The 24,241-nt window shown below is 40.8% G+C and overlaps 1 long non-coding RNA gene across 6 annotated transcripts in view; it reads right to left on the reverse strand.

Annotated features, from left to right (window-relative positions):
• The window catches only part of LOC311593972, a 34,330-nt gene extending 15,946 nt beyond the window's left edge, over positions 1–18,384 (reverse strand). For 2 of the 6 annotated variants that reach the window (XR_014777883.1, XR_014777884.1), the window contains exons 1-6: positions 13,689–18,384; positions 12,189–12,290; positions 10,681–11,053; positions 8,732–8,825; positions 7,666–7,816; positions 6,891–6,936 (exon numbers count right to left, since the gene is read on the reverse strand). This is a non-coding gene — a long non-coding RNA (uncharacterized lncRNA). Of the gene's footprint in view, positions 1–6,890; positions 6,937–7,665; positions 7,817–8,652; positions 8,826–10,125; positions 10,195–10,680; positions 11,054–12,188; positions 12,291–13,688 lie in introns of those variants that run through there. The other 4 variants (XR_014777881.1, XR_014777882.1, XR_014777885.1 and 1 more) reach the window with 3 other exon arrangements.
• Positions 18,385–24,241: the final 5,857 nt, after the last annotated feature.

A 24,241-nucleotide genomic window follows, 5' to 3' on the forward strand; every position in this document is an offset into this window, starting at 1 on the left:
CTGTGAGCATGTGGAGCATCCTGTGCCGTCCAAAAAGGAAAACATCCCTGACAGAAATGCTTAAACCTCTCTGCTTTTCCCCAGAATTTATTTATAAATGAATAATAGTTATCCTATCACTTCTTAGTTCCCAGCCTCTCCAGCTATAGTCCTCTCTCCGTTTCTCCTCACCTCTTCATCTATATATGCTTATGTAAACTAAGTAAAAAATTTGATCATGTCTGAGAGTTCCCAAGGAAACTAACAGTAAGTCAGTACGGTGACCACAAAACAGCTGTTGGTCACCTATTGTCCTCTGGGGAAACAACGCCTCCACCACTCTAAGTCAAGGCAAGGAAATTCTCTAATTACAGGAAAGTGCTTTTAAAATGGCAGTCTTGACTGTTAAAAGTGTTAGAAATTCCTATACCAAAAACATTAGGCCAATTTCTCTTCTCCCAGAACTCTGTGGCTCTGATGTAGCAGATATGCACTAGCCCCGAGGAGAGGCGAGTTTTCCTGCTTTGTTTCCTGTAAGTCAGGGACTCCTAGAAGTGTGAGAGTATGTCTGCATGAGCCACAAAGGTCAGCAGTATCATTCACAATTAGATTAGTTACTAGTCTGTGTATAATCCATAATTTCTCTGTCCGTGAGCAGGGAGCCCCTTTTATTGATATACCTTAGAAGATCTAGAAGAAAAGTTTCTCAAGTCACATGGCCACTAGAAAGTAGTTAGAGGGTGGGAGGAGTAATGTCTACAGGATAATTATGAGCTAAAGTTAAAACAAACAAACAAACAAGATACCAAGTGTCCCAGAAAGAACAGAAACAATAATGAAACAAATAGCAATGGAAAAACTGGTATACTTTAGTGGCTAAGGTCAATTTCACCCGGTACTCCCAAAGTATCTTATCCAGACATAAAACTAGCTCAACTCTGCACACTTTCAAAGATGGACAGGAAAGGATTCAACCTAGTGAGACTTGGAGATAGGAGATAGCACGGGGATTTTACTGGGGGTCTGAGCTACCTCAAGTGTCCCTTTGAAAGTGTCCCTGAATGTTGGCACCAACATTCCCAATAGGTTCTTCTCAAAGTTTAAGAAGCATATGAACCACATGGGCATCTTGTAAAATAAATGATTCAGGAGATGTGGAATGAGGTCTGGGCATCTGTACTCCCAGCACACAAGGACTTGGGATGGAAGAAAAAAAAAATGATATGGTTAAGGGGAGATGGGAAAGAGGTTGCCATAGAAATTGTTATCCAAGAGGCCAAGATTAGAACCTGTCAGTTCTCTTTCCCAGTCTGTGCTCTTAATGTGGTAATAACAATTTCCTTCAAATCCTTCTAATTAGGATTGGCCCCGAACATACAGCCTGACGCACAGACTTCCCTTTCCTGTAGCGTGTCTTCTGCAAGACTTCTATAAAATTAAAATAATCTTAACCTAAAGGGTAAAAAAGGATATTGCTACAAAGCTCATCAGCGTTTTCTTACTTTAAAAGGTATATAATAGATTTATCTCTTATGCACAAACTTTCAAGTGTCTAGTCATTAGCAATGATATCAGCAACAAACACAGGTTCTTTATTTATATGTACCTGGTTTTACATGGAAACAAAGAAAAGAAGCACTATACTTAACTTCCCAGATTTAGAATTTTCCAGTGTCCATGCCAAGCCACTGGGCAGAGCTCCAAGAGGTCCTGGCTGAGGCCTTTCCTTGAGCAGTGTACTTGGCATTTTTTCTTTTCATGATGGACTATCTCTAGGTAGCCACATTCAGATTTCAACTATCCACATTCACATTACTGTTTAAATGCTTGAATGTTTTTAAAACACTTCTTTTCATTTTTTCCTTGATTTTTTTAAAAAAACGTTCTATTTTTCTTATAACTTTCTATCTCTGAAAGTCAAGGTTAATGAAATAGTGTGCTTAGATACAGTAAATACTTTCAATACTTCAAACCTAATGAAAGGCTCTCGAGAATGGTTAGGTGTTTGCTATGTGCCTGGCATTTTATTACCTAAATTCATAATAATGATTTCTTTCAACGAGGTTTATTTAGAAAGAAAAATATGCTAAGCTGTGTTTATGGAGGTTGCTGTGTGTGGTGTAGCCGCTCAGAGAGTGACGATTGTGTTTTGGACCTTGAAAGTTGGAGCTGCTCATTTTGAGCAAGGAACAAAGTCTCTGGGACTTAATGTGCCTCGGAGAATAAGCAAAGTAAAAATGCTCAGAAGTAATAAAGGCCGTTTGCATTTCTTGGCTTGTAGTGAAACTCCAGCATGCTTTGTCCCAGTGAACATAATGACATGTGTGTCTGTAGGTGCAGCAAGTCTGTAACCTGTGTCGTGTGCTCTTCACTTTGGTTGTGAGCCTAGCCTTTAATGGCTGAGCCATCTCTCCAGCCCTCATGTGCTCTCCTTCGTAAGAACGTTACAAAGTTGACTGTGCATGTTTCTGTATGTTTGGTTAAGCCAAAGTTCAGAACGTAAAACCTTAGGAGAGGCTAGAGAGATAGCTCAGTGGCTAAGAGCACTGGTTGCTCTTCCAGAGGAGCTGGGTTCAATTCTAGGCACCCACATGGTGGCATACAACTGTGTGTAACTACGGTTCCAGAGGATCTGATACCCTCACACAGACACACACGCAGGCAAAACACCAATGCACACTTGAAAAGCATTTAAAGCCTTAGAAATATGTGGAAGTTGTACAATAAATCCATCATCCTACTGTTCTAGAGACAAACTGGTGAAAGATGGAGCTGCTCCCTCTCTTCCTCATCCTCCACTTTGCCCTCCAGCAAGGGGTCCATTGTCAGCAGCCAGGGTCATTCTCTGAAACTTTGTTGCCTAGTTAATGTCAGAGGCAATTGAGATTTTCCCCAACAACAGAAACACTTATCTGCTAGCCTATCAAAAGCAGTTGTGTGTGATCCATCTACCTTAGAAGATAGGGCTTAATGCCACATATCGGTACAGTGGTAGGAAATGCACTATAGTCACCATTATAAAGTGCTGGCCTTTTTACCTCTATCTATTTCCATAGTCCTTGAAGCATATCTCCTTTGCTTCACTGACTCAACAAATACTTACTGTGCTTCTGTAATGTATAAGACACTGGGCTGGTGTTGGGAGCACAAAATTAAATAAAATGACCAAAGTATCATCTATGCGAAAGAGATCATCACAAATCAAAAGTGTAACTGAATCAATACTATTGATACAAAGGTGATATAGATCTAAGCAAGGGATAAATCTGCTTAGAAGTAACATCTTCATCTTTGTCTTCCATTTCTCCCTCTTTGAATTCCACTTTTTACAAAACCTGTCCAATGCCTGGCTATCAAATATCACAGGGCTTTTCATTATGTGGACATAAAAATATGAGATCTATACTTTAAATAGAAGTTACAAACCAAGGAGGAGACAATATTAGACAAACTATTTCTGAAACAATGCCCATCTTTTAAAGAGCTTTGAAGCAAAAAGTATCAAGTACTATTAGAAAGTTATAAAACTCTATTTTACACAAAAGTCCTCAGATTTAGACCTAATTCACCTTTTATCATTTCCAAAATTTGGAATAGAGCACAGGGGGAAAAACGACTCTCAAACAAATATTTGTTGAGTTATTGAACTCTGAATGTGAGGATGGGATTAAGGAATTTAAATATTTAAAAATTGAAATATTACACCAATAAATTGGAACTTTTAGAGGCAAGACATTTGTGAACAAATGTAATATACCAAAATGGGACCTTGAAATCACAGAAAATCAAAACAAGGCAATAATGATCAATAGAATTAAACTGATAATTAAAAGTCTTTCAACAGAAGGTCCTAGGTCCAGATGGCTTGTCTTCTGAGTTCCAGGAAACACATAAAGAACTTATACCAGGTTGGAAGTGTTCTCCAGTGACACATCACTTGTCAACTGTGCCAGAGGCCAGGGGCTCAATGTTCAGCAATTAAAAAAAAAAAAAAAGCAAAACAAAAGCCTAAAGAAATAACCACTCATCTCAGAATATTTCAAAAACTTTAAAAGAAATCAACATTTTCAAATTCATTATGAGGCTGGCATTAATCTGATACCAAAACCAGTCAATAACATAACAAAACAAGAAAACTTCAGGTCTGGGTTCATAGCTCAGTGGCAGAGTACTTGCCTAGCATGGAGTCAGTCCCTAGTTGCACAAAAGGAGGAGACTAAGACCAATCCCAAGATACATACAATGAAGCAAAAAATCGTAGCTAAAATACAGACAAACAAAAGCCAACATGTTGTAAATCAAGGAGATTACACAAACTGGCCTACTGAGATTTACCTCAGAGATGCAACATACACCAATCAATAAATATATCATATTAACAAAACAAAGGACAAAAATCAATATAATCATCTCAATAGGAACAAAAATATTCAGTAAAATTCAACATTCTTTCATAATTAAAATCAACAAGCTGGGTATACAAAATGAACAAATAATATATGACAAACTCCATAATTAGAGTGAATAGGAAATAGGGAAGCATTGAAGTACTTCCTCAAAGGAAAAGAAACAAGAAAATGGTGACCACATTTACCAATCTTACTTATCACGGCATTAGAAGACATAGCCAAAGCAGTGAGTCAAGAGAAAGAAAAAAAAAGCATCTAAACAAGAAAAGAAATAAAATTATAACATTGTACTATTTTTACATATTGAAAACCTAAAAGTTATGCAGAAATCTGCCAGAAATAATAAATAAATTCAATAGTAAATAAAATTGCAAGATAAAAAAATCAAAATACAACACTAATAGCATCTTACACCACTTTACACTAGTGGTGAGCTTGCTGATAGCATCAAGAAAGTAATCTAATTTACAAGAGCTATAAAGTAAATAAATAGAATTTATTGTGTCTGGGAATAAATTTTACCAAAATAGTAAGGAATCTGTACAATAAAATCTGTACAAACCGTTGATGAAAATGTTGAAGAAAAACTAGGAACTATATTCATAGACTGAAATAATAATTATCTCCGAGATTTATAGTCACTTTGCCAAATCGACAAATTGTCATTCATTATTGTAAATTAACAGTGTAATAATCCACAGAAAGGAAAATGATCAGAAAACTTACATGGAAAAACAAAATACTCCAAGTAGCAAAAACAATCTTAATCAGAGCAAAAACTAGAAACATCATATCTAACCTCAGAACACATACTAAAAGTATAGTAAGCAAAGCAGCATGGCATTGGCATAAAACAGTGAAGCAAAACAGAGAGTCCAGAAATAAATATGTCCATTAGCATCCAACTCATCTTTGATAATTACACTGAAAGTATATGAATAAATGAAACAAACATTCACAACACAATCATTTCAGTAAATGGTCCTGAGAATAGCTAGATGCATGTGGTCACACACACACACACACACACACACAGAGAGAGAGAGAGAGAGAGAGAGAGAGAGAGAGAGAGAGAGAGAGAGTAGTAATGAATCAAACACCTAAAACTGTTAGAAACTATAAATTCAACAAAAAGAAAAACAGAGAGGAATGCTTTCATGGCATCACTATAGGCAATTACATCTTTGGACAAGATCCCTAAATCATGGACAACAAAAGCAAAAGTAGACACATGGAATTGTATTAAACCAAAAAGCATTTATGAAACAAAGTAAATGACCAACATAATGAAGAGAGAGTTAGAGAATGGGAGAAAATATTACAACCTGTTCACCTAATAGGGGATTAATTCCAGAATATGCCAGGAATAACAATATAAAGAATATGAACAGTGAACACTGAATAATCCAATTTAAAATGAGCAGTTACTTCAATTTTTAAATCCCTTTATAGAAAATATAAGGAAATCAGTATAAATACATAGTTCTTTAAAAAGGACATACACAAAGACAAGAAGTACGAAAAATGGTTAACACCAGTAATCATCAGAAAATGTAAATCAAAATTCCAGTGCAACATCATCTCATTGCAGTTACATAGCTGAGTCAAGATGCCAAAAGGATGTCTTGGGGATATACATTGTGTCAAAAAGTATGTGACGGGATATACATTGTATTGAAATGATGTGGTTGGGCATTCACTGGAAGAGCCAGTTGCAGTCAGTTTTGGTTCCTTTTATGTGTTTTTCCCCCTAAATGTGGGATGTGGAAATGTTTGTAGTTTATCCTCAGTTGAAAGCAAACTCATGAGGAGGCAGGTGATCTTGGTCAGCTGAAAACAGACTCAGGAGAGACATGTGCTATTTGTTGGCTGAAAACAGAGGCACAACAGGGCTCATGATGTTTTGCTGGTAGCTGTCTCACCCAAGGGGTGTGGCTTTTGCCAGCTGGAAATACATCCCTGTGTGGACTCAGAGAAGGGATACATAGAAGCCCACAGACAGTAAGACAACGCTTTTGCATTGCTATGCTTTGCAATGGCTCACATCATTTTGTTAGCCTCTGCTTTTCTATGTTTCACTTGGCAGAGAGAAACACGCCAGAGAACTTCTTCTGGCACTCAGCGGAGTCTTGCTGTTTCTGCTGGATCATGCCACTACTGCTGATGTTTGTTGTTTGCTATTTGATGGACTGCTGGTATCCTGATATTGAAGAGTGGAATCACCCCCAAGGAACCACATCTAAAAAAGTCCAGAGACCCCTTTTCCTACTGACCTTTCTCCCCTACCTTTGGTGGGTGGGTTGGAAGAAAGATAGAGAAGTTTAAGAACCCTACATAAAGTAGGTTTTTGAAAAGTCTAAGCCTACACCAGGGTAGACAGAAGTATGGTAGTTTTAATCTCCTTGCTCAAAGGTATACAATGAGCAAATCAAAGAGATCCATACACCTCCAACGTGTACAGCACTATTCACAATCACCGTTTGAAGTTACCACAATGCCTACCAAGGATCAAGAAAACATGTGTACAAAAACAGATTATTCTTCAGACCTAAAAAAAAAAAAGCAATGAAATGAACACCAATGTGACTAGAAGAGTTTATGTTAAGTAAAATAAAAATAAGTAGCCCAAATGAAAGGCAGTAGCATATCTTGTTTATGCTCAGAAGCATTAAAGTAGATTTTACAGAAATGGTAGGAAAGTGATAACCAGAGAAAATTAAGAGTAAGGCAGAAAGGGCGGTAGAAAAATGGACAGCAACTGTAGCTCAGGAGAAGGAGGAAAATGGAAATGTTCCTGTGCAGCATGGAGAGCTGACTGTGATGCTCAGCAATTTCCTATTGTTGGAGGAAGAGTTTAAGAAACTACTACCACACAAGGGCGCTGAATGTGCCGTGATGCTCAGGAGCTGACACTCTGTTGTGATCATGTCTGTGTGCCAGATTGCCACATGATGCCTCCTCATTCAGATGGTGATTATTACATAAGTGAAAATATTTTTTTTAATAAAAAGATTATCTAACTTATCAAATATGATACGTAGTATTATCATGGTTCAGCGGATTTCCAGTTCTCCCCCTTTCAACGCAGATTGATCCTTTTCTGTTTGGGGATATAAGCACACCCATGTGTTTTGCTTTGCCCAATAAAATGTAATTAGAATAGCTGCCTATCACTTCCAGGTAAGAGCCTTCCAGGGGGAGGAAATGTACACTTGAATGGACTTTCTTCCCCTTCAATGAGCGATGGCAGTGTCCCAGGGAAGAGTGACACACTCACCTGCATCCATGATCAAGCAGACCCTGAGAGGTCCCTCTAATAGAGCAATGACCTAACTAAGAAATAACTGGTTTTCAGCCTCATAGATTTATGGGTTATCTTTGAAGGAGTTGAAGCTAACATTACTGATGATGTAGATAAGGTTAGATATCTGTGGTAAGTAGGAGAAAAAAAATCTTTTAGGATTTTAAGCAAACTGATGATGCTGGTAAGGTTGGTGTTTCCTAAATCTCTGCGAAAAGCACAGGGCATCCTCAAAAAAGGAAATACCCCTAGGAAGTTGGGCCTAGATGGAATAAATTTGTCATGAGGAAGTTCACTAGGAATTAAAGAGGGATTTTGTGTGATTGATTAACAAATATTGAAAAAAAGAAAGAAGGGGTTGCATAAAAATAGCATAGCAGTGAGTCTCTAATGCACTCTGGTTTTAATTACCAGATATTTCTGTGGAATTTTGGAAAGACTGAGAAAGGGTCATACCCCAGCATGTGTTAGGATGAGATCATCTGCCTCTTGGGAGCATTTATTCTTCCTTTTCAGAGTTTCCCTTCTTTAAGCGACTTTTGCTCTCTATGTTAGACTTCTGAAAACACCTCCTAGTTCTGCCCAGTATATACTTGTTATTAGCAACTAATACTTTAAAATTGTGTTTAATCATCAGCTTATGAATTTTATCATCTAGAGTTTATTTTGTAAATATGGTAATCTCTGGGCAATCTAATTTTCACAAACATTCTAACCAGGCCCTCCATCAGGATTGATTCTACGAAAGCACTAATACAGTAGCACACTAGGTCTGAGACAGCCACCAGCCTTACGTGGAACAATGTTTTGTTTGGAAACATCATATAAGACATGTAACTGTCTCTACTAATGCAGCCAGTGTGTGGAGCCAGTTTAGTCATGAGAAAATATGTACGGTGGTCATTTTAATTTAGACATGGTATAGAACTTACTAAATATTAAGATATTAAAAATGGCAGTTACCTCACCACTAGGATAGCATGGGTATGAATTTTTCAAGTAATATTTCTACCCAGGCATGGCAGGGAATGACTGTACTCACAACACTGAAAAATAGGTGAAGACAGATGAATCAAGAGTTCAAGGTCACCCTTAGGGACATAGTGAGTTCAGGCAAATATGGTCATCAGGAGAACCTGTCTCAAAACAAAACGAAAATGGTCTTGATCTGTGCTAACTCAACATTTAGCATTATTTTTAAAAAAACTGCTATTGTTAACATGTTGATGCTTATTAATCATATGTTTCATGAGAAAAGTATTATTTCTTTTATATGAGTTGCAAACCTAACCAAACACTTAAGTATAATTTTATTATACTCAAAATCCCATTTTTCCAATCAAATCTACTCCTAATTTTATGCTTGCAAATTCAAGAATGAAGAAAGAATTTACAAGGCAGAAATCTTATATACAGTAAAGCTAAGCAGAGGTGTATCTGCTCTCTTCAGCAATGCATTTCAATACCCATTCTTAAGTGATGACAAATATCCTGAGCATGCTGGACAAATTTCAAAGCAGGAAAATCACAGTCAATGATTTACAAACTAACTGGAAATAGAAAGATGCATTGAACTTAACAGGAAACAAAATACATCAAAGCGTGGCAACAATACAAAAAATAAATTTAACAGAAATCATTGTTGGAAACATTAAATCACAAAAGCACTAAACGAATAAAAGATGAAAAGGCGAGCACAGATAACTGATCACCACTTAAAAACTGTTCCAAGAACACTACAGTCTGTGGCTTATTTTCTTTGTGCATCATCCTATGTAGGAAACAATTTTTTAGTGCATGCAGTAATATTTATATTGCACTTTCTCACTTAAATGTGTTCATAAATATTAATCAATTCCCACCACAACACTATGACATAGCTAAGAATTATCCAGAGCTGACAGACTAACAGCTTAAAATTACATTTGGCTAAGATGTCAAGGACATGAGGAAATTCCTCTGAAGGCTAGCAACAGAATCCAAAGTCTGGGCTCCCGGCTGCCGCAGGGTGAAGGGAGCTGTCTGAGAGTCTGCTTGTCTCTCTCTCTCTGTCCTCCTTCTCTGTCTTCCACACCAACACACAAGAGGAGGCAAAAGCAGAACACTTACTGCACATCAGACCTGCCTGGCCAGCAGAGCTATCGCGGAGGAGGATTTGTAGCTAAGCATCTGGCTTCTTCTTAGGACAGATTACCAGCATTTCAAACCACCAATTCAGAGATCCAATGTACAGGATCCTTCTCTAGATTTGCCTAAGACAAATCAACTCAGAGTTTAGGAAACAGTGTTGTTACATTCTGAAAAAGGAAAAATCCAGAAGACTGGAAGACTGGGGGAGATTGACCCAAAGGAACTCTTGAAGACAAGCACCTGTGTTCACATGCTTTTAAGGCTAGCAGTCTTACAATCTGTCAACGACATGATAAACAGTTTGCTGACCAGAGAACAAGGGCTTTCAATGTTAAAACTGGGTAAACTCCAAGCAAATTCAAGTGGTACATAGCTCTGGGAAATGAGAAATGCCTTTTATGTAATTGCTGAAACGAAATCAGCCAATTGTGTTTTCTTAAGTATTCAGATACACATGAATCAAAATTAAATTTTATTTTATTTTATTTGTTGTAGTTTATTTTTTATTATTTTATTTTTTAAATTTATTTTATTAATTTATTCATATTACATCTCAGTTCTTATCCCATCCCTTTATCCTCCCATTCCTCCCTCCCTCCCATTTTCCTCTTAAATTTTAAACACTTGATGTGTTTAATGGTTTGGGGTTTGTGTGTGTGTGTGTGTGTGTGTGTGTGTGTGTGTGTGTGTGTGTTGTTGTTGTTGTTGTTGTTGTTGTTGTTGTTGTTTCTTATATAAAATTTCCTGCATAACATTAAAACTTCCATGAGGTAGGGTTCAGCCAGTCATCTCTCCATATCCATGGGTTCTGTGTAGGAGAACCTAAGCAGGCACCAAGGTTTGTTCTATTCTTCCTGTCACCTGAGCTCTCTCTCCTTCGTGAGAGACCACAGCCTCTCACACGCCAGCAGCCACTTGTTTCTCCACTGTGAAGCAAGTGGTCGGCTCTGTGCTGGGTCCTCCAGATGTCTGAGGTGTTCCCTCTTGATCCTGTTATGCGCAGTTTTTCTTCTGCCAACAGAAGAGAAAAGAATCTACACCATTAAGATCACTGTTGTGATTAAATGAAGTAGTTGTTGTAAAATGCTTCTAAATGGTGATGCAAATTTAGTTGACATTTTTCTTTATTTTGATCTCCTTTGAACATCTTGGGGTTCTTCGGTATCTTCTATTGCTGGGGACTTATGTCAGTCTTTTGTTCTATCTTTAACTATTAGAGACGTTGCCCCGCCACCTGCAGATAAAGAGAAAAGAAAAATGCCACAGCGATATTAGTATTTTGTGCGTGTGTCAGATCAAGTGGCTTCACTTCTGAGCCTTTAGGAATCTTCAATTATGACAGAGGGATAATAATCTCAAATTGGTTAGCATATTTATCTTTGGGTATATGCGTCTATCGCCTGCATACATGTATGTGCGTCGTGTGTGTGTGGTGGCTGCAGAGGGCAGAAGAGGATGTCAGAGCTCCTGGAAATGGAGTCACAGACAGCTGGAAGCTGTCATGTGGGTGCTGAGAACTGAGTCCAGGTACTTGGAACTGAGCACAGGTCCTCTGCAAGGACTGCAAGTGCACTTAACTACTGGCTCATCTTTCTAATTTCAGTAATCCCAAGTATTTTAAGCTGTATAAAATAACAGTGTATTAGCTATTTTCTCATTGCAGTGACAAAACACTATGAACAAGGTAGCCTATGGAAAAATGAGTTTGTTTAGGCTTCTATTTGCAGAGGGAGACTGAAATGATCCACAAAAGATAATTATTCAGAACCATGCTGATTAAGGCAATTAAAGGTTTCTTTAAGTTCTTTTTATTGATGGCCAGACAAAGAGCGGGTCGTGGGCCTCTGAAAAAAAAAAATCTCTCAGTGCCCAGACTTAGCGGTACAGTTTTTTGTTTGTTTTGGTTTTGTTTGTTTGTTTGTTTGTTTTTGTTTTTCGAGACAGGGTTTCTCTGTGTAGCCTTGACTGTCCTGGACTCTCTTTGTAGACCAGGCTGGCCTTGAACTCACAGGGATCCACCTGCCTCTGCCTCCCAAGTGCTGGGATTACAGGCGTGGGCCACCACCACCTGGCAGTTGTATAGTTTTTAAAGGCAAAACAAAAAATAACAACAGAAAACATAATGACCATCAAAGTTAGATGATGCCCGAAGTAACCCTGAAATACTCATTCATGGAAGAGTAATTATTTTAGACATAACACTGCATGCCACTTATTATTTTATGTATAATGTTTCTATTTGTTTTAGATTACTTTAATTATTTTGGTTAATACACTGGAATCAGGGTCAAGGCCATGGGAATCTCAAATGGGATGCCAAGAAAAATACGACCATGGGGGCAGGGGCTGAGAACTGTCTAAGCAAATACCTGTTGGAGTTGTCGATGTTACGTTGTTTCAGGGAGTCGATGATGATGCACGGAAGCCGGAAGCAGGCATGGTGTCAGGACCATCAAGCTGGGAGCTCACATCTTGAACCATAAGCACAAAGCAGAGAGAGAAAACTAAAGTTTCAAAGCCTGCTTCCTGTGACATACTTCCTCCAACAAGGCCACACCTCCTAAGCCTCCCCAAACAGCAGCACCAACTTGGGGCCTGATGGGGGATGTGGGGGTGGGGGTGGTTTAGCGGGGTGTGGTGGAGCATGCCTTTAATCCAAGCACCTGGGAGACAGAGGCAGCCGATCTCTGAGTTCGAGGCCAGCCTGGTCTACAAAGAGAGTTCCAGGATAGTCAGGGCTGTTACACAGAGAAACCCTGTCTCAAACAACAACAAAACAAACAAACAAAAAATGTTCAAGGGCTGGGCATGGTGGCACACACCTTTAATCCCAGCACTCAGGAGGCAGAGGCAGGCAGATCATTGTGAGTTCGAGGCCAGCCTGGTCTACAAAGTGAGTCTAGGACAGCCAACGCTACACAGAGAAACCTTGTCTCAAAAAAACAAAACAAAACAAAACAAAAAAACCAACCAAACAAACAAAAAAACCCAACAACAACAACAAAATTTTAATTCCCAAGACTAAGGCAAGCATTTCTCATTTGAACCACTACAAGTGTCTTTTTCTACCACTCTCTGCTTATTTTGTTGTTATTTGTTTGCTATGGAGCAGCCTCCCTCACTGAACTCTGAGCTCCCCAAGTCCAGCAATACTAGATGGCCAATGCGTCCCAGATAGCCTCATCTCTATGTCCCCAAATCAAATGGACACACACAAAATGTAGATGTATGTTCAAGCATATACATGCTTTTATTTTATTTGAACATGCAAATGTGCCTGTTTCTTTTGCGGCTACAGGCAAAGGACAGCATGCCCAGCTTCTTGCGTGCATGCTGGGAATCCAACATCGGAGCCTCATGCTTTCATGGCAAGACTTTAACAAGTGAGCCTTAGTCCCCGATTTTAAATCAACTCTAACGTGTTTTTCTCTGCCTACCATGGTACTGCGATCTGGCTGTGCAAATGATCTCAAGAAAAGGCAGTATTGTCCTGTGAGGTTTCTCTAACTTAAAACATAACAATAACAATGACTATAAAAGGCCTTTTACTTTTCTGGATACTTTAATCTGAACTTCTCATTAAAAAAATGTTGGGAGGATTTATTTTACTATGTTGCATCTACACTTCTAAAAAAATTTATCTCCCACTTAGTATACTTTTCAATCACTCAAGGATAATTCCAAACCATCAGTATAGTCATATATTCTTTCTTGTTTTCATCTTTACCATAAGCATATATTCTAACATGAAAGGAATGAAAACAAGAATTTTAAGTGATTTCCACATTTAAATTAAGGCAACTCATACAGAAGTAGAGGCAAATTAACATTCCATTCCATGCGTTTTCACGTGAAATACTGTGACTCACCTTATCACAAGGCTAGATGGAGCCTTGATGAACTTCCCCCAGGAACCAAGGCAAGGGACATTCCAAGGTGCCTCATGCAGGAAGGCTTGAAGGCTCTGTGCTACAGTTGGTCAAAGTATTTCCCCTGCAGGGCCCCGCTCTCCTGCCTGGGAACGTTCTTCTCTTAGACTTCAGGGCTCCTCATCCCCTTGGACACTCAGGGTTGCTTTTCCTTTTGTGATGTCATCACACTCCCCAGGAAACACGGCAAGTTGAGGACTTATAGCTTACCAGCCAAGTCATTTATCTTAGAGCTGATATCGGATGATCTTTCTCTAAATTATGACCTCTAATGCTCCTTCGGTTTACTTAAATGTAGCTACCCATTAACCCTCTTTCCTGGTGCTTACGCTCATGAGTCTATTCCCTTCCTTCTCAGAGAAGCAGAGCCCAGCCTCATTTCCACGACAGTTGGGAGTGCCCAGAGGAAAGTGGGGAATCCCAGATGCCTTGTGCCTTATGCTCAGAATTGACAAACCCCTCCTTCCTGCAGCCTACTGTCAGCGAAAGCAAATCTCAGGGCTACATCAGTGCATTTTTACTTTTTAAATTGGAGAAACCAAGTATCTGGCAATGACAAGAGGTTCAGAGTTAAAACAGACATGGAAACAGGAAGAAAAGAATAATGCCTTTTTTTAATTGTGATTTTTTTCTATAGAGTATAAAGAGGTGAGAAATTATATGTCAATGAAGTGACTATAATGATTTCCATGAATATTCAGAAAGAAGTGAGAACATAATAGCAGTGAAAGATAATTTTTAAAAGTAAGAATTGCTATGTTCCAGATACCACTGGCTTTAAAGAATTGTCAAGTGCCTGAAAATGAATTGGTTTTATACTGCGGTGGAGGTAGAAATAAGAATGCTGATGTTGACCTTGCTTATCCAGATAATTCCCAATGGGATATTAACTGAGGTAGTGTGGACAGGAAGATCACCATAGAGGAAGAATCAGAGGATCTGAGAGGTAAGGACAATGGAATCCTTAAAACTAAGTGATACGTGAAGTAGGACAATCGTGAACATTAAATATCAATCTGCTACAACTTAGGATCACTTGAGAAGAGAGCCTCAATTGAAGGGTGTCTAGACCACAGTGTGTGACTACGTCCGTGGGAATTTGCTTTCAGGATAGGTTAATGTAGAAAGATCCATTGTGGGCAGCACTATTCCCTAGACAGTAGGTCCTACACGAGACAGGAAAAGGCTAGATGATGGCTAGAAGGAAGTGGCAGCATGGGTACGTCTCATTTCTGTCTGCTCTTGACTGCGGATATCGAGTGTGAAGTCCATGTCTTGACTTCCCCTCGATGATGGATCATCGTCTTGAATTATAAGGCAAACTTATTTACCGTCTAAGGCATTTTTGGTTGGGGTGTTTTGTCACAGCAACAGAAGCAAAACTAGGACAGATGGAAAAAATTATAATGAAAAGAAGCTAAAATCCTCAGTAAATGGAAAATGTGAAGACTTGAAAGAGACTGTGGTAACTTGATGTGTATTTAACGCACGCACACAAAAAACCCACAAAGGAAAAAGTAGTATTTGTATGTTCCAATTTTTAAAATAAACATATATATGCTTGTACACATATTTGCCTTTTTGTATTAGAAAAGGTCTATAGAGAATTCATCCAATTGCCAGCAACAGTTACTACTAAAAACAAAAATAATAAATGTGTAAAACAGTAAAAGATGATTTATACATTCATTTTTCTTTTCTCTTTTTGGGTTCATGAAATGCCTATATATACATAAACAATTTTTAAAAGAAAGCTCAAACTAAAAGGCAAAAAACACCTTAAGAAAGTGTCAGACTTCTTGCTGTATAGTTTGTTTAATATATGTGTAATAATATAAACGTATATGTAATTTTTTTAATTTTTAAAAAGTAAAAAAATTGTGTCAAACATTTAGACAGACAGTAGAAGTCAGTTCATCTGCATATTCTACATATTTTTCATGTTGTAGTAATATAGGAATGAAGTCATTGTCTAATGGTCCTTATTAAATTAATTAATTGTATTTATGTGTATGAATGTTGACCCTGCATGTATGCCTGTGCATCAGGTATGTGTAGTGATCAGGACAGCCAAGAGAAGCCATTAAATCTCTTGGACTGGAGTTATAGATATCCGTAATCCCCCCATGTGGGTGCTTGGAATCAAACCTACGTCTTCTGGAAGAGCAGCTAATGCTCTTAACTGCTGAGCCATCTCTCCAGCCTCTTCTAATGTTCTCAGTATGATTTCTTCTTTATGGAAAGAGCTCAATAATCATTATTATTACTCCATCATTAACAAGCCTCACCTCCACACAATGCATGTGTTTGGGGGAACGTGTCATGGAGAGACGAGCAGGGAAGGAAAAATGAGCACAGGAATTCTGTAACTCTTTGATGTGTTCCTTAGAGTGATCTCATATTTGATGGGGAAATGGAGAAAATGAACATATTTGTATTTATAGTGCTTGTCTAATTTCTAGAACATGATTAGAGATTCTGCATGTATCAATGCCAGTTAAAAACAGAATTTATCGTTTCTCTGAGTGCCACCAGGCCTCCCCACCAAGGCGAAGTGGACAAATAAGGGTCACCAGAGTTCGTGTCAGAGTCAGTCCCCGCTATCCACTCAGCTGTGGAGAATGTCCTGTCCATTGGCTAGAACTGAATAGGGGTTCGATGTTCATAGCATGCATTGTCTTTGGTTGGTGCAGTAGTATGAGCAGAACTCCTGGGCCCAGATCTGCCCATCATGATAAGCAGGCTACCAAGATGAGACTTGATAGCCTATGATCATATAGTGGGGGAGGAGGTCCCCCTCAGTCACAGACATAGGGGAGGGGAAAAGGGTGAAAGCAAGAGGGAGGGAAGAATGGGAGGATAGAAGGGATGGGATAACAATTGAGATGTAATCTGAATAAATTAAATAAAAAATATTTAAAAACTAAAAAAAAATTTAAAAAACAGAATTTATTAAACCATTCTCTTCAGGAACTAGTTCATGTTCAAAGGAACATTAGTATATATGCTCTTAACAACACGAATAAATTACAGAAGTTTCCAAAGGACTATTAAGAAGGCAGTTTAAACAGTTGCAGCCTCCCCACAGGGGAAAAATGCATTCGTAAGTGACATGTTCTGTTTTAAATATATTAGCCCCAGCCATCTCGATATTACCTGTATGTGAGCTCTTGGTGTGGGAAATGAAACCTACCAATAGTTAAATGAAAAGTTAGTAGCTTGTGCATTTATACTAGTACTTAACAGAATGAAAACGTTATGGTTGTCAAAACACTGTGCCTGTTTTGTGGCTCTAAGCAATTAAAATCTTTGTTGTCTGTGACACGTAAACCTCGATTGATTACTGGAAACAGATTTTGGAGCTTCTGTAAAACATAATTTATCTTCCCCTAAGTAATGGCTTTTTAAGCCACTCCAGACTCACAATGGATAAGACAGAAATGAAAAAATGGCCATCATTCCATCCAGCGGGCGTTGTGAGCCAGGCTGTATGGCTAGTTACTGAATTCCAAAGACAAATGAGGCAAAGTCCCTAGTCCAAAATAACTTACAGCTGGTGGAGAAGACTGTCATACAAACACATGCTGATGTACCAACTAGGAAGTAAGGACATCTTTCTGTTCCCACAGCAACACCTCACTCACGTCTAAGAGTAACATGAGAGATGGAGACAAAGGAATAAAAAAGAGGTGGGATATGTTGTGAAGATCGCATAATATTAAGCCTAGATTAGCCAGGCTACTTGTCCCTTCTGTTTTATTCATTTGAGTGTGTGCATGCATGTGTGCATGTATGCATGTGCGCATGTGTGCGCAGGTATGTGGAGGTCAAAGGTTAATATCCAGTGTCTTCCTCTCTCTGTCAGTCACTCAGTTCAGAGTTCAGTGACTGGCTAGTCTAGCTAGGTGCTAAAAAGTTCAGGAACTCACCCACCTTTGTCTCCCTAGCGCTTGGATCACAAGAACCACATTTGGCTTTTTATATGGGTGCTGGAGGTTTGAACATAGGTCCTAATATTTGACTGGCTGGCATTTCATCTCGTGTACCAGTTTCATGGGTTCTTTTTCTCTCCGTTTTTCTGTGCAGTATTTTAGTGGGTTTGTCAAATCATGCAGCACTTCCTCCTTGAACGTCTATGGAAGCCGCCACATTGTCTGCTGCTGTGTTCTCGTAACACTCCCATGTATCTAGCCCGTAATAGGGATATATTAGATATTTGCTCATTTCAACTAAGAAGTTAAAACTCCAGAACTTACTAGTAATTAAAAAGAGCAGAAGAAAGGCCCGCCCACTGCCGCGCCACACCGCACGGGCGGAAGAAGACACCCGGAAGCGAGAGCCACTACATTGTACAAGTATGTGATGGACAGATGGGACAGGGAGGGAAGTAGAGCAGTGTGAGCATAATGAGAAGAGGCGGAACTGGAAACTAGAGGGCGGAGAGGACCAGCCTGATGTCAGCAGCGTGGCCTGCCACCTGAGGCCATGGCCAAGTCCCAGTCCGTGCCACCACCGAGGCCCATGCCTGGGTCTGTGGCCATGCAGCTAGCAGCAGGTGTCTGTGTCGGTGTCTGTGGCTTGTATCACCACTGAAGGCCATGCTGATGTCCCTGGTCTGGTCTGCTGCCTGCGACCATGGTGATGCCCAAGGTGTTAGGATTCTGCTTCAGTCTGCCTACTTGTGATGTCATTGCTTACCTGATACAGGGGCGTGGCCCTGCCCAGGGCTATACAAAAGGACAAACCATCCACTTGGCAGCCCTCTCTCTCTCTCCTCTTTCTCTACCCCCTCTTTCTCTCTTTCACTTCCTCTTCCTCTCTCTCTCCTCTCTTCTGTCTCTGTCTCTCTGGGGTACCACTCCCCCCTTTTTTTCTCTCCCCTTGCCCATTTAATAAACCTCATACAACATAATATCTGGCATCTGGTACCTTATTACCTTATGTTATTACCTTATATCTTAGAGCCCTAATTATTAATCATAACATTGGTGCCAAAACCCAGGATCGAACAAGGGACAAGCTGTGCAGAGCTGGCCCTGCTGCTGGCTGTAGCAGTGGGCTCTGCTCCTACCCTGGGCAGCACAGTAGAGCTTTTCCAGGTGTCAGGGGTGCAGGTGAGCCAGCCCCAGGGGTGTGAGCTCGGGAGAGATGAACCTGTCACTCTCCTGTTGTGAATGGCATGGACAGGACAGATGTACACACACACACACACACACACACACACACACACACACACACACACACACCTGCAGCAGGAGGAAGAGCTGGTCCAAGGGTCATGAGAGCAGAAGAGCTACCCATTCCTCCTCACCAGCTGCAGCATTTGGGAGAGCGGGTCCCGTGCCTCCCCTGGGCAGCACAGTTGAGCTGGTCCTGATGGCACAAGTGTGAGTGAGCCACCCCCAAGGACATGAGAGTGGGAGAGCTGGCCCTGCCTCTTGCTGGCTGTAGCATTGAGTGAGCTACCCAGGGCAGAGCTGGAGAGCTCGCCCTAGTGGTGTGGACACAAGAGAGCTGGCAGACTGACCAACTCAGCTACCACCCAGGCCCAGATTCAGGGCTATGAGTTGGCCCGCCCCAACATTTACCTCATCCGTGAACTGCTAGAGCATGTGGAAGGGTCTGTCCTGAAGATCCAAAGCTGCAGGATCTCCATCACAGGGCAGCAGCAGGATCTATGAGGAGTCCTGGTTAGGCAGAAGCCAGAGGCCACAAACCAGACCAATGACTCACTGCAGTGACTGTCTGGAAGTAAGGACCTGTGGACTAAAGGGTTTACTGTGGGACACACTGTGACATGCTACAGCTTCCATGATGACATTTTTTTCTTATCTTTTTAAAAATTTTCTTTGGGAAAGATCGCAAGGGCAGAGGCTGAGTACAAAGGGACAGGGAGACGGGTGGGGCTGGGGTGCATGATGTGAAACTCACAAAGAGTCAATTAAAAGTTAAAATAAATAAATAAATAAATAAAAAAGAAAAGAAGAAATAAGCAATGTGTTCAACCAGTGTGTCCTGTTATACTCAGTTATATTTATAAGATACTTATTGGCCCTTTCCTGGGGTCTAAACAGGATGACCAGAACTCTATGAGCCTTGGATGCCCCCCTCCTAACAGGATCAGGTTTTCCATTTGCCCCACCATATTAAATAAACATGAAAAAATAGCCTGGTTTCTATGTACCCATGAGATGAACACATTGGAGAGCAGTGGGCTGAAACATTCGTGGTCTCTTCCATTAAGTTTTATTACTTTCTATTTGGAAAGGGAGCACAGAAGAGGCAGAAGGAGAAGACGGATTGGACAGTGGGTTGCAAACAGACTGACCAGCAGATGGAGACACCAATCCCAGCTAAATTCTTAGTGAAATACATTTTTTTGCAAACTAGGTTGAAGCGATTAAGGTTTACAAGAGCGTCTGGCATAGCAGATGGCACCAGGGCCCCAGCCTCAACCTTTTAGCCTGGTTCTGACTTCTGCCACAGTTCATAGCACACTGGCAAGAATCCCCCTCAACAGACCTGAGAGGCCCTTAGTCTTGGTGCCCAGGGGCTAACTGAGCCCATAGGAACCCAAGGTCATGTACAGCCCAGAAAGCTGGTGGGTAGGTAACTCTCAGTGGAGACAGAAAAGGAGCCAGGAGATAAAGATTCAGCCCTTCCCCCTTCCAGCAATGGTTCCAAGGCTTTTAGATGTTTCACGGGACATCCTAGCTGTGTTGAACCATTGCTATCACAGTGACTTTGGTATTGATCTTATATTGTTTTTGCTGTCATTTTTCTCTCTCCCCCGATTTATTGATAATTTCTAGGACCATTTCCAAATATACAACTCATAGCCATGTATTTTTTCAAGCTGTGGTATTGGAAGCCCACTCACGAAAATGATGCAAACCTCAGAGACACGTTTAAGTATATATTTTATGGACATCATTTTTTAAAAAAAAGACTTATTTATTTATTATGTATATTTTGTTTTGCCTGTGTGTGTGCCTGTATGCCAGAAGAGGGCACCAGGTCCCATTATAGATGGTTGTGAGTCACCATGTGGTTGCTGGGAATTGAACTCAGGACCTTTGGAAGAGAAGCCAGTGTTCTCAACCTCTGCACCATGTCTCCAGTGCCTTACAGACATCATTATAAAGCAGACTTGAGAACTTAGCACCTTGGTTCATGATGATGGGACAAAAAGCCTTAAGTCAGCTGACTCTAGAAGAGAGAGGAGGAGAACATTGTGCCTACCAGCCTCCTTTTCCTGTAACAAAAACTTTCCAGCAGCTTCTGCAGGTCAGAGAAGTTGGAAACGAATGCTAGGAACCACCACACAGCATCTTCTATTTTGTTTCAGGAAGCCATGCACGTAGCATGCATGCTGTAAGAATCCGACATTGGTTATGGCATTTCAGACATGATGCTTAGTAACATCCTCAAGACAGTGGTCCAGCATTCCTCTTAGATGTGGCAGCTCTAAGGAGCTTCCTTCTCAACTCCAGCTGACATGGTAGTTGGGATCCGTGTGCTCCAAGTAGTAGGCAAAGGCAGGGGCAATCCTTGACAATGTTAGTAAGAGTTTATAAATGATCAATTGATTGGTCCTTTAATGTGGCTTGCTCTCCTCCTATGCATTCAGTCAGTTGAGTTATGAGACTTCACTTCCTGCTCAGAAGGTTACGAGACAAGGAGGTACAGACTCAAGACTGAGTTATAAGAAACCAGTTTATAGCCAGGCGTGGTGGCGCACACCTTTAATCCCAGCTGTGGGAGGCAGAGGGAGGCGGATCGCTTTGAGTTAGAGGCCAGCCTGGTCTACAAAGTGAGTCCAGGACAGCTAAGGCTACACAGAGAAACCCTGTCTCATTAAAGAAATAAATAAATAAAATAAAATAAAAATAAGAAACCAGTTTATAATAGATTTTGTAAAGGATTTTAATTATTTATTTTATCTATATGTGTGCTTTATCTGCATATACATCTGCACACTGGGAAAGGTCATTAGAGGGTATAGATGGTTGCGAGCCACCATGTGGTTGCTGGGAATTGAACTCAGGACCTCTGGAAGAGCATACTGTGCTCTTAACTGCTGAGCCATTTCTCCAGTCCTTACCACAGATTTTTAAAATAAACCTCAACTCACTTAAATATTTGAAATTTTAGAATCAGGACCTAACTGGAAGACAAGGATGTAAGAGGCATCTCGGTGTCTCACATTTTACTTGCTACTGTTATCATCAAAACTCATCAGACTCCAAACCATCTCAGAAATCTCCCGCAAGCCCTTAGGAACGGCAATCTTACAGAGGAAGGCCTGGCATGTTCCCATTACACTCTTGTTTATAGACTGCTCCCCAGGTATATAATATTAAACTGTTCCGTGAGCTCTTCATTCCACCCAGCCAACAGCCCTAGTTGTTCTCAGCCTAGCCCTCTACGGGTCATTTCCTGTAACAGAGAAGAGCGATGGCTTTTGGTTTTGTGTTTCAGAGTGGTTGTGACTCTTGCAGTAGTGGAGTGGCTTAGCTAGGCTTTCATAACAAAATGCCAGAGATGAGGCAAAGTAAAAACAAAACACCTTCCCGAGGCTTCTAGAGACTGGGAATCAAAGTGTCAGTACATTCTGTGTCTTCTGAGGCCCACTCGGCTGACAGATGTCATTTTCCTGTGTCTCTTTACCTAACTTTGCCTCCCTTCCCTGCTGTGTCTTCACGTGATCCTTCTCTAAACATGTTCAGTGTGTCTTCATATGTCTAAATTTCATCTTGTAAGGATACCGCCAGACTGGATTTGTGGCCACCCAAAGCCCTCGGTTTAGCCCTCCAAGGCTTTATCTCCAACTATAGTCACATATGAGCCCATAAACGCTAGGGTTTCAACACATACAACAATTTAGCTCATAGCAAACAGTAAAGCACATTTGACTTTACATTCTAAACTTTGTAAAAAGGGTAAATTGAAAAGTCTGTTTCCAGGGTTGATGAGGTGGCTCGTCACCAATAAAGCCTGGTGGCCTCAGTTCAAGCCCTGGGACCCAAGCAAAGGGAGGAAGAGTGGATCATGTCATAGAGTTGTCACCAAACCGCCTCCGCATGCACCACATCGCAGATACACACAAACACACACACACAGACACACACACACAAACACACACACAGACACACACACACAAACACACATACACAGACACACACACACAAACACACACACACAGACACACTCACACAAACACATACACACTGACACACACACAAACACACACACACAGACACACTCACACAAACACACACACACAGACACACTCACACAAACACATACACACTGACACACACACACAAACACACACACACAGACACACACACACAAACACACACACACAGACACACTCACACAAACACATACACACTGACACACACACACAAACACACACACACAGACACACGCATATATCCATGTTCTCATGTACACATGTGTGCACATGCACACAGACACTCATGCACACACACACATAGGCATGCACACACATGAACACATGCACACACATAGACGTTCACACACACATGCATGCATGTGCACACACATACAGACACATGCACACATAAAGACACACACACAAATGCGCCTGCACACACATGTACACACACACAAAAAAATGAAGGGTCTGAAGAGATGGTTCATGGGAGGAGGAGTTAAAGTCAATTGCCGCTGTGGCCGGGCATGGCAGCACACGCCTTTAATCCCAGCACTCAGGAGGCAGAGGCAGGCGGATCACTGTGAGTTCGAGGCCAGCCTGGTCTACAAAGAGACTCCAGGGCAGCCAAGGCTAACACAGAGAGACCCTGTCTTGAAAAATAACAACAACAAAAACAAACAAACAAACAAACAAAACCCAAAAAAAAGCAAATAAAAAAAAATTCACTTGCTGATCTTCCAAAGGACCCAAGTCCTTAGCACCTATATTCAACAGGTCACAACACCTATATGACAGGTATATTCAAGCCTAATTAGGGTATACAAATGCAGGGTTATTGGGGGGCAGCTCTAGGGTGGCTTCACTGATCTCACAAGTAGAGATCCACTTGTGAGATCAGTGAAGCTGCCATGCAGAGGTGGACAGAAAAGTGGGGACAGAGAGAAAAGAAAGAGGGAAAGCTGGGGGAGGGGGAAGCCAAAATGTCTGGATTACATAGTGAAGAGCCTCTGGGGGACAGGAAGGCCCGGGGGCCCAGGCTGCAACGCTGAGGGTGGAGATTGGGGTATGCCAGCCATGCCCTGTAACAGGTAGGGACTGAGGGATGGTAGGGGATACTGGGATGTCATCTGCTTGTCCCAGGTCTGAATCCCAGCACTGTACAGCTGCAGCTCCAGGGATCTGATGTCCTTTTCTGACCTTCACGGGCACCTGCACTTACATATGCATACCCACACGCAGACACATAATTAAAAATAAATCTTAAAAAATTAAAATAATAATAATAAAACCGACTTTTTGGCCAAAAACT

The sequence above is a fragment of the Acomys minous genome, assembly GCF_964271855.1.
Source record: "Acomys minous genome assembly, chromosome: 3".
Classification (NCBI taxonomy): Eukaryota; Metazoa; Chordata; class Mammalia; order Rodentia; family Muridae; genus Acomys; species Acomys minous.